Here is a 20,517-nt window from a genome sequence, read left to right as displayed (position 1 = left end):
GAAAGTCATTTCGATTAACAATTTGCTCGATTTTTGCTTCTTCGTGTCGTTTAAACAAGATTTTACCGTCTTGTCCTGGCCATACGACTTTAATGCCGAACTCATTATGCAGTTCTTTCCCAAAGTTGCTTAACATTCCAAAGCCGTTCACAAAATATCCGTTTCGGAGAAATTTGAGTTGTAAATAGTTTGATTTCGGTCTCCTGGCTGTAAATGTTTAGCGATTTTGGTGATATTATATTCATTGTGTAGGTAATTTATTCCAATTAGGTACTCAAAATTTCAAAATAAAGTCGATATGTATTACCAGGTTATCATAAACTGGTTCAGAAAGTGAAAAGTCCGAAAAATCTTATTTTTTAAAACTCATAACTTCGGACAGCGTTTCTGTGTTTAAGTGTACAATGTAGGGGGAAGTGTTCCTATATGCGCATATAGGGTAATATGCGCATACAGCCGATTGACGATATGGCTGGAGATTCATGATATCTAATTAGTGCAGTTTGAGGGTAATACGCTTTTAACACATGGCATAAAAAAATTAAATTATTATATAAAGTCGAAAAAATTTAAAAATTCAAACAAGATTTTTGTCAGTTTTGTTATAATATATTGAACTTTAATTATTGTGCATACAAATTCTGTGAACAAAAATTTTAGTGGTTTTTCTTACTTATTCATCTGGAAATCGGAAATTCAACAAATCGAAGCTTTTGGCAAAGTTATAAATGATAAGATATTGGAATGAGAGACAGGTTCTGAATGCCCATATCAAGGCAGGTTAAATGCCTATATCAAGAAAAATAGATTAGTCTTATAAATTTTTTACTTTCTATCATTTAAACATGAAATCTACGCTCAAATCACGATCTTACAGCGAAAAAAGAAGAACTTCCTACTGATCCGATAAAAATACAATATGAACAAAGTATTACCCTGAAATATGGCCATATGGCATACTTAACTATGTTTCATGCAAAAGAACTAGTGATGTAAAAAATTTCACCGAAATTTCGGCCTTGACGTAAACTTAACATCCGTTTCTACCATTTTCAATTGAATAATATCAAAATATTGCAAGTGGTAATGAAATATAGCTAAAAACATAAATATGCGCATTTAGCCCGCCAGTTTCGGAAATCGGCTATTTTGACTTCTTTTATTATAAAATTATTTTCACAAAAACTGTAAGAGATTTTAACAGAAAAATTTCACTATCGTATATAAAACAGATGTCCGCTCATGTGCATATAGTTTTCAGACTCCTATCTTTTGAAGTATAGGAGAAAATGAGTGCTTTCCTTAATATGCGCATATAGCCTTCCTCTCCCCTATAGACATGTTGGGGTCCAATGAAAGTTTTGACCGCTATCTCAGAACTTCCGGTAGAAAAAAAAACTTACTTTAAAAAAACGACATCCAATTTGGGCTTTGCTTAGCTGTATTTCATTTCCCAATGAACCGATTTTCAAAACTCAAATTTCAATTTTTTTTGTCGTTGTTTTGATCATTATTTTCATCGAACATACTTGGTCTGTCAAAAATCCCAGTTCTTCAGTATATTGGAATGATTATAAAGTTGTTTGAAATTAGCGCTTCGGATCATATTGAACAGCTTTGGAGGGTTAACTCACACGCTCCTTTTTTAACTCAAAATTAAATATGACCGAGGTTCAAGACATACCCAAGTAACACCGGTAGTTTTATTGGACTCCTAGAGCCCCTTATAAAACCAAAACTTTATCTGGTAGCCTGCTATAAAACTTTAAATGTTACTTGGGATAGTTCGATTCTATGAACTTAAAGTTATGTACCGTTTTTCCTCCTTGCGATAGTTAAAAACGGAGTTCGAACTGCGAACTCAAAATTGACCCCTTTTTTCCTTCGGCGAGGGAGCAAAGCTGAGTTCGACCTTATGAACTAAAAATTGATCTCTCTTTGTTGGACTGAAAACACTTAGCGAGTTCTCTTCGAACCGGACCAGCAACCAACGAACACATCGCAAAATTTCGTCATTCAGGAACAATGACCGGAAGATTATGAAGGAATTTCATAATGGAATGTCCACCGTGTCAGCGTAAAATTCTGACCATCATTGTTATCATATGGTGAGCGGCTTGAAATGTCCGAAAACTTCCGGATGTTATTTACTTCCCGTGGGAAATAACATCCAGAAGTTTTCTTTGACCGGGAGTGTCAAAACTTTCCACCGTTCTGTAATTACAATGTACCGGAACAGCAACATCCGGCTACAAAAAATATTAACCATATTCTAATTCCCTAAAAATAAGCAACTCGAACAAAAATGATAAATTTGAGTTTGGCTGCCGAACTTAGTTTTGCCAATGACCAGTCGAACTCAAAGTTGAGGGCTGCCACTGAAGTGTTGTTTTGAACAACCTAATTTTTAGTTTAAAAAAGAAGCGTGCATCTCTCATTGTAACTTTGCTTGTCAAACCCGCAAGAATATCGTTGCCTGATAAAGCTGAATTTAACAAAAAAATATAACTAGAATGTTCCTTAAACTGTCTCGATTCATCAACACTTCATAACACAAAAATACATATCTTCCACCGAAATATACCAAAAACCAAAAACGAAAGCGCAGTTTCCTATTTTTTCCTGCAAATATTCTCCGAGAAAAAGATTACATTCCAGTCTAGCAGTTTCAGAAGTTTTCAGCAGTTTGTGAAAGGAGTGGGAAATTTACTCTCTTTCAGCGTCTTGAAGTGGGCTCCTTTCGAGGATTACTTTGAACTTTTTTTCACAAAACGTAATGAACTATGCAAATTAAAGAACAACTGACTGCCAGTTTTTCTTGGTGTGAAAATTGTTGTGAAATTAAACCGAAACATGGTGTTGAATACTTTCTTGATCCACATATAAAATGAAACTATTGTTTTTGTTTAGAACTACAATTGTCTATTCATAATTCCAAAAAATATTCAAAAAATTTATTCATCTCGAATCCTGACTGTTTTCGATGAATAAATTGCCCAACGACAATAATGTCCGGCTGCCGAATCACAGCTTAACCTGATTCCGGCTGTTGCGAGTTTATTAATTTCACTCAGTGATCCACACACGGAATACCAAAAGCAAAACAAACGAACCGAAATGATTCATATGCTATTTTGGAGCATGTCTGCCACCAAACCAACACTACCAACTACTACCCCAAAGGCACTGGAGCATCGGAAGCTCTTGCTGGAACATGAAAAAGCTTACGTTTTGGTTGTCGCGAATCCGGCTGCAATGATTTGGTTGTTTATTTGCCTTCCCTATGTTTTGGTACTAGGCCTCAACCATCTTTACTCCACCCCGCTCTGGTGGGGCAGTGGATGGTAGTTTGTATGTAGGTCTGGCCAACCCTCTTGGACTCCACCTCCCTGATATTTTTCCCCGGATGGAAAGAAGGCAGTTAAAAGGAATACTAAATATGCAGTCGCTGATATCACGGTTTGCCTATTACAACATCGGAACCGTGTATATGCGCGCGAGTCAGCGACGTTGGCCAGGGATGCCATATAAAATAATATTATACTCTCAAAACTTTTTTTTTAAATACAGTGACATATTCAAACAAAAAATTTAAATTATAGTATGTAATACAATAATCAAAACAAATAAAAAAAGCTAATTTTTGGTGATACCTTTTTATGCATGCATAATGAGAGGGTCTGCATGGTTGAAAAGGAGGAATTCAGGAAAAGTTAAAACCAAAGTACATATAAAAGATTTAGTTCCGTTTATGAATATAAAGTTTGCTGATAATTCTTTTGTAAAAAAATCTTCTTTGTGTGCGTATGAAGCAGTATGAACCATCTCGGACTTCAATCAACGCGGAGTCTATGTATACGAAAATATATCCTTTCCGGCGCGGAAACTAAAAGTTATGGCCCTGCGATTGAAGAAGGGTGGGAAAATTGCGACGGTTTTTAAAATCTAGGAGTTGTACATGTTAAGAAACTGAACGGAGGTTCATCCGTTGCTGTGCATGCTGAAGATGATCTGAGAGAGTTCTCATAGTTTTAGTTTTGAATGATTGTATGTATGAATGCTTTGCTTTCAAAGTTGATTGACCTGATTGATTCGTAATACTATTGTAAATTTTAATTTTTGAAGAATTGTTACAAAAGTTCAAACCCAGTTTTTTTTTATTCTAAATTTAAAATTGCTTCTGACAGTAGGGGTGGAGAGTACTTGATCCCTGGGGGATACTTGATTCCTTCGCTATATCTCGAAACCAGAATGTCTTACAAATTTCAAATGTTCTAGAAAAATGTGCCAAACAGAACACAACAACAATAAATTTTTAAAATTTTAATTTTCGAGTTATTGAACTTTGTTTGAAAATTTTTACAAAATGTGATTTGAAGATCTTTTTTTATCACTTTAAAATGTTTCTCACGTGAAAAATTATTATAAAAATATGAATTGCAGTATGTCAATCGTTAGAGTATAATATGAACTTCATAATGCCATATTTTCAAAGCAATAGTAAAATCTAATTTTTTTTTAGAAGAAGTTTTCCAAAATGATGTCATGGGTATAATTGATCCCTAGAGTGAAAAAAGATGAATTTTTCATCTGAATGGAGCGTGTTCATTGGTTATCATGAAAATACTTATATTTGTTCAATAACTTAAGACTATCGAGCATCTGTTATTATCTGTTAAAAAGGGCTAAAAATACTGTTTTTATAAAAAAAAATATTGAAAATTGCGCCTTAAAGTATGCAATGAATCTATGGTAGAAGACAAACTTTTATAGTTCTGTTTGTCTGATACTTACAGAATGTGAAATGAGAACTAATATTATGAGAAATAGTCAACGGACCTTTTATCTTCGGATTTCATTAGATTTTCGCCTGGGGTCAGGGCACCCTGAATTGAGGATCAAGTCTCCTGTAACTTAAAAAATATCATAATTTTTTTAGTCTCACGAAAATGCTTCTAGCTCATCTATGAGTTCATATATCGTTCTGAGTTTTGGAGGATATAAACTTGAAATTACACGCTGTCAGAAAATGCAAAAGACAGCAAGTTGCTAAATTTTCCCAAAGGATATGATCAATATGAGAAAAAGGGATCAAGTACCCACATCCTCCCCTATTTATGATGTCCTTTGCTTTTAATCCCTCCCATACAAATATACCTGGAGCAGTTTTACACGCTGTTCAGTTTACTGGTAAGTTAAAAAATTTGCCATGGTAATGTTCAAAGTTTATGCGCAAGAAGTATGCTCAAGTTAGATGAGATAAGGCTAGCCTCGGTTAGCTCTAAAGTTGAAATTGCCTGTTATACTGGGTTCTAGATCTTGGAAAAAAAAATAGCGATAGAAGTGTCTCAATTGATGGATACTCCCTTGAAGGAAACGATCGTAAATTCAGACATGGTGGCGGAATTGTTGTTTACTACCGGAATACTTTAAGGTGTAAAAGGTTGTTTTGCTCGGAGCTAGTTCCAGGTTGTGTAGACAAAACAGAGTGCTAAATAGGCACTTGAGTTTCGCATAAACGGGATACAGATTGTCTTAGTCTACCACAATCCACCTGGAAATGACTGTACTCATTTTTTGACTCGACTATCTGAATATGCTTCCTGCTATGAGAATATAGTCCTCGTGGGTGATTTTAACATCATTTTATTGAGTGATAGTCAGAAGCGCACTCAATTTGAAGCAGTCCTGCGCAATTTTCCCTTGAATTCGATCGGAAGTGAACCAACGTATTTTTGTGAAAGCACTTGTTCCCAATTAGATCTGTTTTTGATAAGTTCTGAAGTTAAGTTAATTCGATTTGGACAAGTCCGTTTCTCTGGTATGTCCAGCACGACCTTATATTTGCATCAATTGATATTGATATTACTCAACTCAAGAAAACAAATGGAGGGGTGAGAACTTAATATTCATGGGAATATTTTTCGTACTCAAATTCCCCTATCGATGTCAGATTTGCTTCCATTTGCTCGATTAATTTTCAAGTTATGCATGAAAAATTTGTATGGAAGCCCCCTTTCCATTTGCTCGATCAGCTTTCCAGTAATACAACAAGTTGTACGGAAACTCTATCCCCCTTCCCCCTTTTCATTCACCTCTTTAAAAGAGCTATGGATACCAATTATTCATAGAAGCATTTCTCGTACCAAAATAACCTTCCATGCCAAATTTTGTTCCATTTGCTGTTATAGTTCTCGAGTTATGCAGTAAAAATTGTATGAAGCTACCCTGCCCCATTCCTCCCTCTCCGCTTGAAGAAGTAAGGGATCTGAAATAACCATTAGAACAATTCTCGTTTTGACATACATGCCAATTTCGGGTCCCATTGCTTGATTAGTTCTTGAGTAATGAACAAAAATTTAAGAAAGCCCACCTGCCCCTTTCCTATCTCTCAAATGGAGAAAAGGAGGGATACCAAACCATCATAGGAACATTCCTCGTACCGAAATACACTCCCACGCCAAATTTGGTTCCATTTGCTGTCAAACTGTAGCTCTATAATTCAGTTGACATCATCGAGTTGAATTTGCTGCTAGATTCTACGGCAGAAAATGCTCATCGTGCCCGGATTGATGGTGCTTATACTGCCTCAGTGAGAGTTCTCATTATGCTCCTACAGTGACTGATTTTTAGCTTTTGACAAAAAAAAATAAAATGCGGTTTTAAACGTTTTTATCTACTTTTTAAAGTTTGAGCCCGTTAGAAAATTAACTTTTTTGGTGTCTGAACACGAAACAATGAAGTATCGCACAAATTATAGCTGTTTTCTATGAGGAGTTCCCCAGGGGAGCCACCTCGGACCTCTGCTATTTATAATCTTCGTGAATGACCTGTGCTCAACACTTCAGTCCGATACACTCCTCTACGCCGATGATCTGAAGATTTTCCGGAAGATTCATAACACTGTTGACTGTTTGGCCCTTCAAGCTGACATCGCTAGACTAGATGAGTGGTGCCGCTTAAACGGAATGCTAGCAAACGCGAAGAAGTGCAAGGTTATAAACTTTTGTCGTGCAAGAAGAACGATCCTTTCTGACTACCAACTAACCGGAGTAAGGCTGGAGAACGTGAAGTCTATTCTCGACCTCGGAGTGAAGATCGACAACAGGCTCACATTTGCTGAACATGTCGCGCTTTCTTCTGCAAAAGGATTCGCTGCTCTCGGATTCCTGCGTCGCAACACCAAGGATTTTGATGACGTTTACGCATTGAAAGCCATATACTGTGCATCAGTACGTAGCATCATGGAGTACGCCGTCCAGGTGTGGGCTCCAGCTCAGAGGACACAAGGCCACCGTCTTGACCGAGTTCAACGCTGTTTCTTAAGATACGCTCTACGGCGTCTTCCCTGGAACGACCCGATCCAATTACCGCCATATGAGGAAAGGTGTGGACTGGTATGCCTAACCTCACTCGAATAGCGTCGCATCGAGCTGCAGCAAGGTTTTATATTCGACACATTGACCAACCGTATTGACTGTGCTTACATTCTACAACGTGTTAATATTTACGTACCAACGAGAACACTTCGATAACGTAACTTTCTTTCAATACCTCACCACCATACTGCTTATGGTCAAAACCATCCTATTCTTTTCAATTTAGTGTATCATTTGTTTAATTTTAATATGCGCAAACGTCGTTTTAAATTAGGTTTAAGCAGAATTTTGTAGTTTTTAAGTTATCAGTCTGTACGGTAATTTAAACCAAAGATGAAATAAATTAGTGTCCTTCTTAACGTGGTCATTTAGTCTTTATCTCCACTACATATTGTTACCAAACTTCGCAACCTTTCCCCCTTTTAATATCCCTTTCCCTAATTGTTGCTGCATGGGTCGGTTAAGGTGGCAAAAGTCAAACTAGCAACACTGGCGAAAAGAAAAGGAACTAGCGGTTTCAAACTGTCAGCGGTAGAAAGTGTTGGGCTGCGACTTGCGAGCCAGAACGGACGCCAATTGTTCTGGTCCGAGTGCTTTTGTTGATTACGAACTCCAACTCCTTATAGTAGTTCGCCGAAGAGTCCGGTCTCCATCTTGCTCCCTATATCCGTTTTTTGGCCGCTTTGGGATCCGGCATATCCGAATTTGTGTGTCGCCGGGTGGCTAGGACACGGAGGATCGAGTCAAGTACGCCCACGTCCAACGGGTTTCGACTAGCACCATCAGCATCTATTAGCCCTTCTATCAACTTTGAACTAGCCGCCAAAGCCGTCCGGGGCGACAGATCGTTGGGTTAGCCTACAACCCAAGGCCTGAGGATGACAAGACCGAGCGAAGTAGAAGCGTGGATCAAGCAGGATCCTACCTCGTGGTCGAATCCTGCTTAACGCACCACGTGCTACTACCTCCGAAAGCCAGGTCTGAATAAACATTCCTAAACAGCAACAATCCTTTTCCTACAAAAATGTAAGCCCCTCAATAAATGTTAAAAATGTACCGTACTGTGTTGTGACACACCAAACCGAAATCCCTCCTGTTTTGCATTTGTTCTACCCAACTCCGCCGTTTGATTGCAATAACCATTGCATTGGTCGTTTGTTTGCCTTGAGTAAGTGGAAACCGATCCTGAGAGTTAAAGTCGTCTGAGCTAGCCGACTGTTACAATATGTGAATTAAAACGAATATGAAAAATAAATGACTTGATGCATAGATTTTTATCGTTAAAATATGCGAGGAAGATTGATCCTAACGGGTTAAACTCCTATCGAAAATATTTTTTTTTTAAACGTTAAAATAGGCTTAAAAATTGGTGTGCGATTGAGAATTTGGAATTTTATGTGAGACGTCGAGTAGACACGTTCTTCCTTTTACAAGTTCATCTAATAAACAAAAAAGGTCGGGTCACAGCGCTGGTAATTTGTAAAAAGTGTCCGGAAAGAACCCTAGCGCGAAGTTCTTATGTGGTTATATATCTTTTAAATTAATTTGGGGAGGAAAATAATAATCTAGATTCACTAACACTTAACAAACAGTTGTTGGTCACACGACAAATCCTGTATCGTTGCAGGGACCTGTGATCTATACATGCCCAGGTTTGTACTTGTCCTAGTGGCCTAATCTGATTGTATATGTAAGCCGTTGACACTAATACTTTTTATATGTTAAACTATGGCTAAATGCTATCGAATATATAAGAGCATATATTAATTTTGTTTGCCACAACTAGACATATCTATAAATTAGATTTCTGAAACAGATAATGATCCGGATAATGCAGTCTGCAATTTCTCCGGCGGATAATTTTGACAAAAGGCTGCGTATGGTCCTTTCCGTTGACCTGAAGGTAACCTTGAAGCGCAAGGATGGTGACACCAAAGATGAACTTAAATCAGTTCTCATAAATTATCAACAAGAGGTTTCGACCACGTTTCTGTGGTTGTGGCTGATTGTCGGGGATCGCTTGGTTCCACGCTGCGGATGTGGAAAACCTAAATTGACTCAACCGTTCGTTGGACATCTTGAAAGTCGGCAGCGGCGAATGCAGTGACCTGTTGGTCCTTCCATTCACACCTGTGCCTCCACCACGTAAAGGTATAATGACAGCGTCGAATGACTTGAATTTAGGCAGCCACAACGGTGCAGAAATTCTTTTGAAAAGTATTGCTAAGCTTAATAAGTCCAACATAAATACCAAATTTTGGAGGGTGGAGGAAGATATGTCAAATTTCGGATAGTCCTTTCAATAGATAATGTATCGGCAAAAATGTTAGTTTTTATATTAACTTCGTATGGTCTCCCTAGTTTGGGTTCTAGCTTTCTCAGGTATATGGTAAAGTCCATATGATAAAAAGGCAAGGAACAATTTTCCCGTCTGTTGAAATAAAGTGCCGCTATTGAGACACCACTTTCCTAATAACTGATACCTAGAGAACATTTTATTGAATAAAATGTTTTTTTTTTCATTTCCAATGTGTTTTGTAATTGATTTAGATTCAAACCAACAAGGAATTCATGAGCAAGTTCCTCATAAACGCCGTTCGAAAAACATCTAAGCGCATAATTGGCATTATGTTCTTATCAATCAATTAAATTTTCCGTCTACAACTACAGTGTTGCTCTGATCCAATTAAGCCGCATAATGTAACTACACAAACTTGGTCTGCACATGATGCACACAAATATGTAATATCAAAGCGGTCGATTATAACTTAAAGTTGAATAAAGCGATCCAACATACCAAACTTGACAACACTTTCTGCGATAACTTTCTTCTGCCGGCTGACTGACTAACTGACTGGCTGGACGCAAAAGGCCTGACCAGGGGTAGGAAAGCTGCCATCGATCGGCCCCTTTTGGCCAGACCCAACAATTTCGCCTGGCGAGCTGCAGCGCAGACAAGTTTGCTAAGTAGGTAGGTAATATTACCTCATAGCTGCTGTGTGCTCAGGTGTGCGTGTGCTGCTGCAAGTTGGTCAGTTTTGTGGTGGTAGATAACTCACAACAGACCGGACTCTTTGGGGTTTTATTACGTTATCAGCGTCATCGTCATGCACTGGACCAGCTGTTGCTGATGATGTTGTCTAGCTACTTACCTCCTGTTGCGATTTACGCGTGTTCGGGTAGGTCCATCTTTTGGCCGCGTGTGAAGACATGCACGCTTAACTTGTTTACGATGGGTGCGGATTTGAGGTCTCAACTGGAGCCTCTGCAACGGGTTCAACTACTGAAGAAAGATGTGACCGGTTTTGGATCATGGTAGTAAAACTTGTATCATTTCCTGTACGGGATTCCTGCTTACGCATTGAAGGATCGAAAAAATAAACACTTGAAATGTGCGAGGGGCAAAGTAAAGGAGAGAATAAATTCATAACAAACTAGCTGACCCGGCAAACTTCGTTAAGCCTTCAAATTTCGCAAAAATAATGAACATGTAAATAAGCAGAAAATATGTAAATAATTATTTACGCTCATGAAACTGGATTGTTACATTCAAACGGAGTGAATCGACACAGTTTTTTGACTATTTTCGTAATACTTCTGTCATATTATGGTAGTGCTTACCTCCAGGGGCAAAAATTTTCGAAGAAGATTGACTTCCAGCAAAACTGGAAAGCGAATATCTTCTGGGATAAAGTTAAAAATCTATTTTCTTCCATTTTACATTTTTTTTTTTTTCATTTACAGAGGATCCTTGACAACGATATGTTCAATTTCTATTAACCCCAAGATAAGTGCCAAAATGTGTTTTGTTGAAATGTGTCGTCATTTTAAGCAGTTTTGATCAGTCTTTCCTTTTTCGCCAAAACCATGTTTGAAATTTTCTTTATCGTATGGTACCCAATTTGAAGAAATGGCACAACACTTTTCATGGTATGAAATTTTGCGATTTTTTTTATGCTGCAAATATATAAATATCAATAAATTTTCAAATACCATTCTGTTTTTCGTTATCTATCATGCATTTGATATGTTCTCTGTATTAGATAATCTCCTCTTAATTTTTAAAATCATCTTTTTTTATATCGACTTTAACTTTATCATATTTATTGAGAAATGGATGCTTAAGCACTGAACAAAGAAATTAGAGCATTCAATATACATATGTGTATGTACAATTGTACATGGAATTTTTATTCACAGCAATTTCAAATCAAACGGTTATGAAATCTTTTTTTACTTTGAGATCTTGAATTCAAAATCAGAAATGAAATTCAAAAAAGTCTTTGCAAATCTAATTCAGTTTTCACTATCTCTGTTTTGGATCTTGAATGATATTTTCGTCGAGACTAAAATTTTTATTTTCCAAGCTTCTTGAATTTGAAGATGTTATTGAACCAATTTTCTGTTCTTGATCTCTGATACTGATTGTTGGATCAAATTATGAATTTTATTTTTACAATGTCAACCCTATTTATATCCTTAATTTTGTTTAGTTTTTTAGCACCATAGTATGAAAGGAAGAAGTGGATAGTATCTAACATTTCCTTGGTATTCTGATGAAATTCACATAGAATTACAAAGTTAAGGGGGGGGGGGTAGGGTCTAACACTTTCAAAAAATCGATTTTTTTATTTTTTTATTTTCTTATTGTAAAACATTTCAAGAATGTTGTGTCAAATTTTCAAGTCAATTGAAGCAAAACTGTAGAAGTTATAGGCCTTTATCTCCTCCTATCTAATACTGCAAGAAAGCAAGAGCAGAAATTTCAAACGCGTTTTTCTTGAAAGCACATTTTTAAAGTCCGTGGACATCGCCATTTGAAAACTACTTATCCGATTCTTTTCAAATTTGAAACATATTTTCTACGTATAAAGTACCAGACCCCAACGTTTTTTTTTGTTTTTTTTACTTTGGGGAGATTTTACAGGTGAAAAATGGCGGATTTTTTCGTGAAAAATCGTAGTTTTTACTTCAAACAGCCACAAAAATTTCATAAATTTTTTTTAAAGTTAAATAAAAACGTTGGGGTCCAGAAAAACATCTATTAAAAATATTTTGCTCTGATTTTTAGACTTCAGATGATTCTGTGCTGAGATACAGTGTCCACCGCAAATCCTGTTTTCTAAAAGGCATCCTCGAAAATGCTCCGTCACCGGCTCATTTTTCAATATTTTTCTACGAAAAAATTACTAAATGTTCTTTTAACAATGCTTTGTATAATGCAAAAAATTTGAATACATTTGTTTGAACGATGGCTCTAGAAAAAAATCGTGAAAATGGTGTTTTTTTATACCCGTTAGACCCTACCCCCCCCCCCCTTAATATCATTCTATTCTCGAACTAACTCATTACATTCTTGACGTTTACAAAAACCAAGTAAATCAATTTATGGTCGTCTTATTCTATTAATTAAAAATTAGACGTTCTCTTGGTGTTATACCATAAATATGAACAGAAGATTCTGTAATGGAATATTTTATTATTATCTATTCAGTTGTTTTGGATATGTCAAAACTTCCACAGTCATACGTAGAAATTTTTTTTTTCTTGAATAATATGACAGCCTTTTATTCAACCGGAAAATAAACAAAATTAAATAACGGAGTAAATAAAAGAGATCAGAATTTTCCAGCGCGTATACTGGTCAGGCAAATTTATTCTATCTAAAAACCTAACAATATCCGGGCATTTGATTTAAAAATTGTCAATCCACAATCCGGGCGATACCAAGCAAATTTGGGCTAAATTAGAAACTACTAAAAAAATTAAAACGAAAAGCACTTTAATATTTTTTTTTTCTTCGAAACACATCAGAAATTTTGAATCGAATTTTAAGCATCCAGAAACCGTGCATGATTATTATGTCAAAAGTTGCTCAAAAAATTTCGTTATAGTACGCAAAAAAAAAAAACTTAATAAGAGATTTTTTTATTATTTGGAAAATGAAATGACTAAATCCGGAAAATTCGGGTTTTTTTTTATCAAAATCCGGACAACCGGGCTGGGCGACTTGACCGGGCCCTTTAAATTTAGTTTTATCAATTACCCGGTCAAGTCCGGGTAAAACCGGGCAATCCGGCTAGTTTTGGGTAAATTAGCTTAAAAAATGTTAAAATTGCCTTGATGCTGAAGCAAAAATGACAATTTTCGAAAATAGGTATACTCCATGCCGGCTTATTGCGTTCTTTTTTTTTCACCACATACATCCAAGTATCCATTTTACTGGTGCCACGTGAAAAGTACACTTGCAACGAAAATGGGCGCCAAAACTTCATATAGAGAGATGCACATCAGTAAGCCTTGATTGCTTTTGGCGCCTTCCTACTCTGGGCGATTCGAATGAAAAAAAAAGGAAGTTTGGTGCCATGACTTTTATTTGATACGAATAAAAATTAAATATTAATTTTCAAATTCCATAAAAACATTTTCGAAATTATCTCTCCGTTGTGTTATTCTTCGCGTGAAGACGAACACAACAAAAAAAATCGCATGCTAATCGGATGATCCAGTGAAGAGTTTTGCCTGTTCGCACATTTCTGTATGGTCTGTCTCTCTCCCTGTTTTATATATATATATAGATAGACTAGCTTACCCGGCAAACTTCGTTAAGCCTTTGAATTTTGCAAAAATAATGAACACGTAAATAAGCAGAAAATAGGAAAATAATCTTTTACGCTCATGAAACTGGATTTTTACCTTCAAACAGAGTGAATCGACACAGTTTTTTGACTATTTTCGTAATACTTCTGTCATATTATGGTAGTGCCTACCTCCAGGGGCAAAAATTTTCGAAGAAGATTGACTTCCAACAAAACTGGAAAGCGAATATCTTCTGGGATAAAGTTAAAAATCTATTTTCTTCTGTTTTACATTTTTTTTTTCATTTACAGAGGATCCTTGACACCGATATGTTCAATTTCTATTGTGTTTTGTTGAAATGTGTCGTCATTTTAAGCAGTTTTGATCAACTGTCTTTCCTTTTTCGCCAAAACCATGTTTGAAATTTTCTTTATCGTATAGGTACCAAATTTGTAGAAATGGCACAACACTTTTCATGGTATGAAATTTCGCGATTGTTTTTTATGCTGCAAATATATAAAAATCAACAAATTTTCATATACCATTCTGTTTTTCGTTATCTATCATGCACTTGATATGTTCTCTGTATTAGATAATCTCCTCTTAATTTTTAAAATCATCTTTTTTATATCGACTTTAATTTTATCATATTTATCGAGAAATGGATGCTTAAGCACTGAACAAAGAAAATTAGAACATTCAATATATGTGTATGTACATGGAATTTTTATTCACAGCAATTCAAATCAAACGGTTATGAAATCTTTTTTTACTTTGAGATCTTGAATTCAAAATCAGAAATGAAGTTCAAAAAAGTCTTTGCAAATCTAATTTAGTTTTCATTATCTCTGTTTTGGATCTTGAATCTTATTTTCGTCGAGACTAAAATTTTTATTTTCCAAGCTTCTTGTATTTGAAGATGTTGTCGAACCAATTATCTGTTTTTGATTTCTGATACTGAGTGTTGGATCGAATTATGAATTTTATTTCTACAAAGTCAACCCTATTTATATCCTTAATTTTGTTTAGTTTTTTAGCACCTTAGTATGAAAGGAAGAAGTGGATAGTATCTAACATTTCCTCGGTTTTCTGATGAAATTCACATAGTATTACAAAGTTAATATCATTCTATTCTCGAACTAACTCATTACATTCTTGACGTTTACAAAAACCAAGTAAATCAATTTATGGTCGTCTTATTCTATCAATTGAAAATCAGACGTTCTCTTGGTGTTATACCATAAATATTAACAGAAGATTCTGTAAAGGAATATTTCATTGTTATCTGTTCAGTTGTTTTGGATATGTCAAAACTTCCGCAATCATACGTAGAATATTATTTTTCTTGAATTATATGACAGTCTTTCATTTAACCGGAAAATAAACAAAACAAAATAACGGAGTACGGAGTAAATAAAAGAGATCAGAATTTTTCCCGCGCGTATCCTGGTCAGTCAAATTTATTCTATCTAAAAACCTAACAATATCCGGGCATTTGATTTCAAAATTGTCAATCCAAAATCCGGGCAATACCAAGCAAATTTGGGCTAAATTCAGAAACTACTCAAAAAAAAATTGAAACGAAAAGCACTTTAATAATTTTTTTTCTTCGAAACACATCAGAAATTTTGAATCGTATTTTAAGCATCCAGAAACCGTGCATGATTATTATGTTAAAAGTTGCTCAAAAATTTCGTTTCAGTACGCAAAATTCAAAAAAAAATTAACCTTATAAGAGATTTTTTTTATTTGGCAAATGAAATGACTAAATCCGGAAAATTCGGGTTTTTTTAATCAAAATCCGGACAACCGGGCTGGACGACTTGACCGGGCCCTTTAAACTTTGTTTTATCAATCCGGCCAGCTTTGGGTAAATTAGCTTAAAAAATGTTAAAGTTGCCTTGATGCTGAAGCAAAAATAACAATTTTCGAAAATAGGTATACTCCATGCCGGCTTATTGCGTTCTTTTTTTTTCACCGCATACATCCAAGTATCCATTTTACTGGTGCCACGTGGAGAGTACATTTGCAACGAAAATGGGCGCCAAAACTTCCTATAGAGAGATGGATGAACATCAGTAAGCCTTGATTGCTTTTGGCGCCTTCCTACTCTGGGTGATTCGAATGAAAAAAAATGGAAATTGGATGCCATGACTTTTATTTGATACGAAAAAAACTAAAAATTAATTTTCAAATTTCACAAAAACATTTTCGAAATTACCGTTCCGTTATGTTATTTTTCGCGTGAAGACGAACACAACAAAAAAAATCGCATGCTAATCGGATGATCCAGTGAAGAGTTTTGCGTGTTCGCACATTTCTGTATGGGCTGTCTCTCTCCCTGTTTTATATATATAAGATTGTTCCAACAGTTTGAATGGATTGAATGAAAATCAAAATTTAGTTTGACTATGACTAAAGTTATCTATGTTTAAAAGTTCAGAAAAAAAATGTTGCCAAAAACATCCTCTCATTAAAAGTGCTTCCAACGTTGGTGTATCGGAACAGTTTTTAACTTTTGTTTGTAAGGGGTGATACGGTCAAAATTTGGTCAATATCAACTTGACGTATTTCTTTCAATTTTGCATTTAAAAAACCTGAACACCCCTCATTTTGAAGGTGTGTGTGTGTGTAGAATGTTGCTCCTTTTTTGATTTTGGAATTCACTCTTCAGTTGTCAAAATTCCGTCCAAGGAAGAAGAGCAGCGTATCAAAATTTTGCTCGCGCATCGCGAAAATCTAAGCTACTCGCACGCAAAGCTGGCAAAATCGCTAAAAGTTGCCAAATCAACCGTTACAAATGTAATTAAAGTGTTTGGGGAACGTTACTCCGGTAGTTTCAAGCGAAACCCTAACTTCTCTGTCTACAACCGTGCATCGAGCCAAAAAACGAACCGACTTACAATCGACTTACAAGAAGGTAGTGACTCCAAATCGCAATGATACACAAAATACGACGGCCAAAGCGCGATCCCGGAGGCTGTACACGACGATGCTGACGAAGTTTGACTGCGTGGTAATGGACGACGAAACCTACGTCAAACCCGACTGCAAGCAGCTTCCGGGACAGGAGTTTTATACGGCAAAAGGAAGGGGAAAGGTAGCAGATATTTTCAAGCACATGAAACTGTCAAAGTTCGCGAAGAAATTTCTGGTTTGGCAAGCCATCTATACCTGTGGCTTGAAAAGCAGAATTTTCATAGCTTCCGGGACTGTCAACCAAGAAATTTACGTGAAAGAGTGTTTGAATAAACGTGTGTTGCCTTTCCTGAATAAACACGGTTGTTCCGTACTGTTTTGGCCGGATTAGGCATCTTGTCATTACGGTTAAAAGGCCATGGAGTGGTCATCAACGTGCAGGTGGTTCCCAAGGACAAGAACCCTCCCAACACGCCAGAGCTCTGGCCAATTGAGAAATACTGGGCTATTGTCAAGCGAAACCCAAAGAAGACAAAAAAACTGCCAAGGACGAGCAGCAGGCAAACTGGCTTTCTGCGGCGAAGAAGGTGGACAAGGTGGCTGTACAAAATCTGATGGCAGGCAGAGATCGGCATTAAAACGCTATTCGCTAGTTAGTCCGCTACATTTTTATTTATATATTTATTTTATAACTTTATTTTTAAAAAATATAACGGCTGAAAAAACTCCATCACCTTGCAGAAAATAACATTTATCAGCATTCCGGCTTGAAAAATGGCACCTAGTGGAGTTTGTTTATCCGTTATTTCAACCGAAATCCCGTAATAAAATAAATTTGCCTGCAAAAAAGTAGCGGACTAATTAGCGATAAGCGAATTCTTCCTTGACTGATTTCTTGTGGTGGAGTTTGTTTATCTGTAAGTTTAAACGTTTGGTCAAAAACTGAATTAAAACGAGAATTATTCAACAAAAACGGAATAGACAAATTAGCGATTAGCGCTTTAATGCCGAACACTGATGGCAGGGGTTAAGCGTAAGGCCCGGCAATTCGGATTTGGAAAAGCGGAAGCCTAACTGAATATTTTTCCTGAATTTTATACTAATTAAACTTTATATTAATTAAACTTTTAAAATTTAATTTGATTTTTTAAATAAACGATTTCACCGATTTACACGCGTTTTTCCTTGACCAAATTTTGACCGTATCACCCTTTAATACCTACTTCTGTCATATTCAGCACCACCAGCCCACGACTAGCTTAAGTTGCTGTATTTATCAACATAAATCAATAATTTTCAAACAAATGGTTTTGTTCGACTTCCGAGTAGGATGGAAAGCAACAGAGGCACATTGGTTATTTGGAAACTTGGAAAATTTGAATCATCTAATAGAAATTATCATAAAAAAGGGGTTTAACCCCCGCCCTCCCATGAAGATTTCTTCCAAGTTAAATTTTTACCGTAATATCGGGAAATTACTTGATCTTGAAAGGTATTTAAAAATAAGTGTTAACAAACAACTCAGAAATTTGGCTCGCCTCCGGCCGAATTTAGTCTTAAATCACTCTAGGGTTTAGACATTTTATTTTACGACACTACATGACGTTCACGAATGGAAACTAATTTTTGATTGTAAATTTCGATTTGCAATTCAATTACCCTTTTGTATTAACCCTCTGAACTTGACCCACCAAAAGCTTACCTCGTCTTTAGAATGGATTTTTATAAGAAGTGTAACTAAACTAGATCAGAGTTTGAAACGAACCATTTTAACCTCAACATTAATTCATCGAATTCTAATTTTATACAACAACAAGTTGGACACCATGTAAAAGATGTTAACCTCTCACGATGGTTCACAGAAATAGAAAAAAAAACCCTTAAATCTAATATAGTCTACTTTATAACAAAAAATATTGATTCGAAAAAAATCATTTATGTCATTACAAATGTCATGCTGAAATGTAAACCTTTTCAAGAAACCAATTTCAGTCTCAATCGAAATTTTTTCTTTGTTCCTTCCAATGCTTTTGATAAATTACTCAAATCCACAATATTAACATTTTCGTGAGGTGCAATGAATTTAAACGTTATTTTGACTAATTTGGATACCGCTACTATAAACGCTATTTTTTATCAGCTTTTGTTACTGAAATAACTTTTGAAAATATGTTTAAATAATTTAAAAACTTTAAAACAAAAAAAAAATAACATCATAGTACCAAAAAAAATTTAAATCAATTATCAATTTTCCTCAAGACATCAAATATCTTTCTGCGAAAAAAAGTTCTAGAAGTTTCTAAAGTAAAAAGGTTTGAAACCAAATTAGATTTTAGATAGTTTAAAAGCATAAATCTCATCGCTTGGCAGGTTTCAACAAATATATCAAATGAAATCAAGATTTTTTAGAGTTTCTGCAGTAATGTCAAAAATACTTGTACCTAATCATATTTTTCTAAATTGTTTACACTGTTGGATCAACTGTTATAATCATCATCATACAAATATTATTCCTTTTGTGAATGAACAAAATCGAATCAAATTTTTCGTAAATGAAGGTTTGATAGTTGATCAGTTATCAGTTATTATATGATTGATTTCACTTAAAACTTACACATTTTAAAACTCCATATCACAAAAACTAAATTTGATAGTCCAAATTCGACAAAATATTGAAGTTTTGAATGCTGATCTGATATCTACCAAATAAAATCTAAGACTTGTTTTTTTAATCTTTACATTTTATTTTTATCTTCAAATGTATTTATATAAATTTATTGTACAGTTTTTTTTAATTTTCAAATAAATTTACCAAATTTTAAAGTTAAACTATTTTAATTTTAAGGAACATTTTTAATAATATTGTCTATGTTATTCAATTCAGAATTTTTGGTGTTCTTAAAACATAAACCTTTTATTTTTTTCCTAATTAAAAATTCACATTTCATATCGCGATTGATTTTTTTTATTTAAAACAGCGGATATTTTTAATCAACTCAGTTGAAAATGAAGAAAAGACATGCAAATCAACATATATACATGACTGACGTATGGGGCTGAGATAAAAGATCTCCACTGCTGGCGACATTTAGATAAATAATAAATTACAATTATTATTTTCCTAACAATTAATCATCGTTAGTTTTTTACCTGACCAGACAGTTATTTTAGAATCATTATTTTTTAATCTCAGTCTGAAGAATATTAATTTCAAATTTTAAAAATAAACTGCAAACAATTTATTTTGAAGCTAATTTTTAGTTCAGAATAAAAAAAAAACATCATTTTGAAAATTTTGTCAATGACTTTTGAAGATTTATTTATCAGTAAAATTTATTATTTTTAAGTTTGCATGATAACTATTGGAAAAAAATGATGTTAGAAATCCATTTGCATTATCATTTTGTATTTTTGGTATTGTTGATATTTTTAACTAAATTTGAACTTCGAAAACCCCCCCCCCCCCTTGGACGAGTCCTTCGCGCGTCATTCCTTAGCTTTCCAGAAATTTTTCTGAGAGTATTCGGCCCGTGAAAATCCGGGAATTTTTATGCAAAAACCTGTAAAAATCCGGGCAAAAATTTTAAGTTGAAAAAACCGGAAAACCAACCAAAAATCCAGGCTTTCATGGAAAAATCCA

The 20,517-nt window shown here is 35.2% G+C and overlaps 1 protein-coding gene across 4 annotated transcripts in view; it reads left to right on the top strand.

Annotated features, from left to right (window-relative positions):
* The window catches only part of LOC129755821 (mucin-6), a 147,170-nt gene that overhangs the window by 21,608 nt on the left and 105,045 nt on the right, over window positions 1-20,517 (top strand). The gene's annotated exons all lie outside the window — the stretch shown is intronic.

The sequence above is a fragment of the Uranotaenia lowii genome, chromosome 1 (genome assembly GCF_029784155.1).
Source record: "Uranotaenia lowii strain MFRU-FL chromosome 1, ASM2978415v1, whole genome shotgun sequence".
Taxonomy (NCBI): Eukaryota; Metazoa; Arthropoda; class Insecta; order Diptera; family Culicidae; genus Uranotaenia; species Uranotaenia lowii.
Note: the sequence above shows the minus strand (reverse complement) of the source record. Positions and strands in the feature narration are given on the sequence as shown.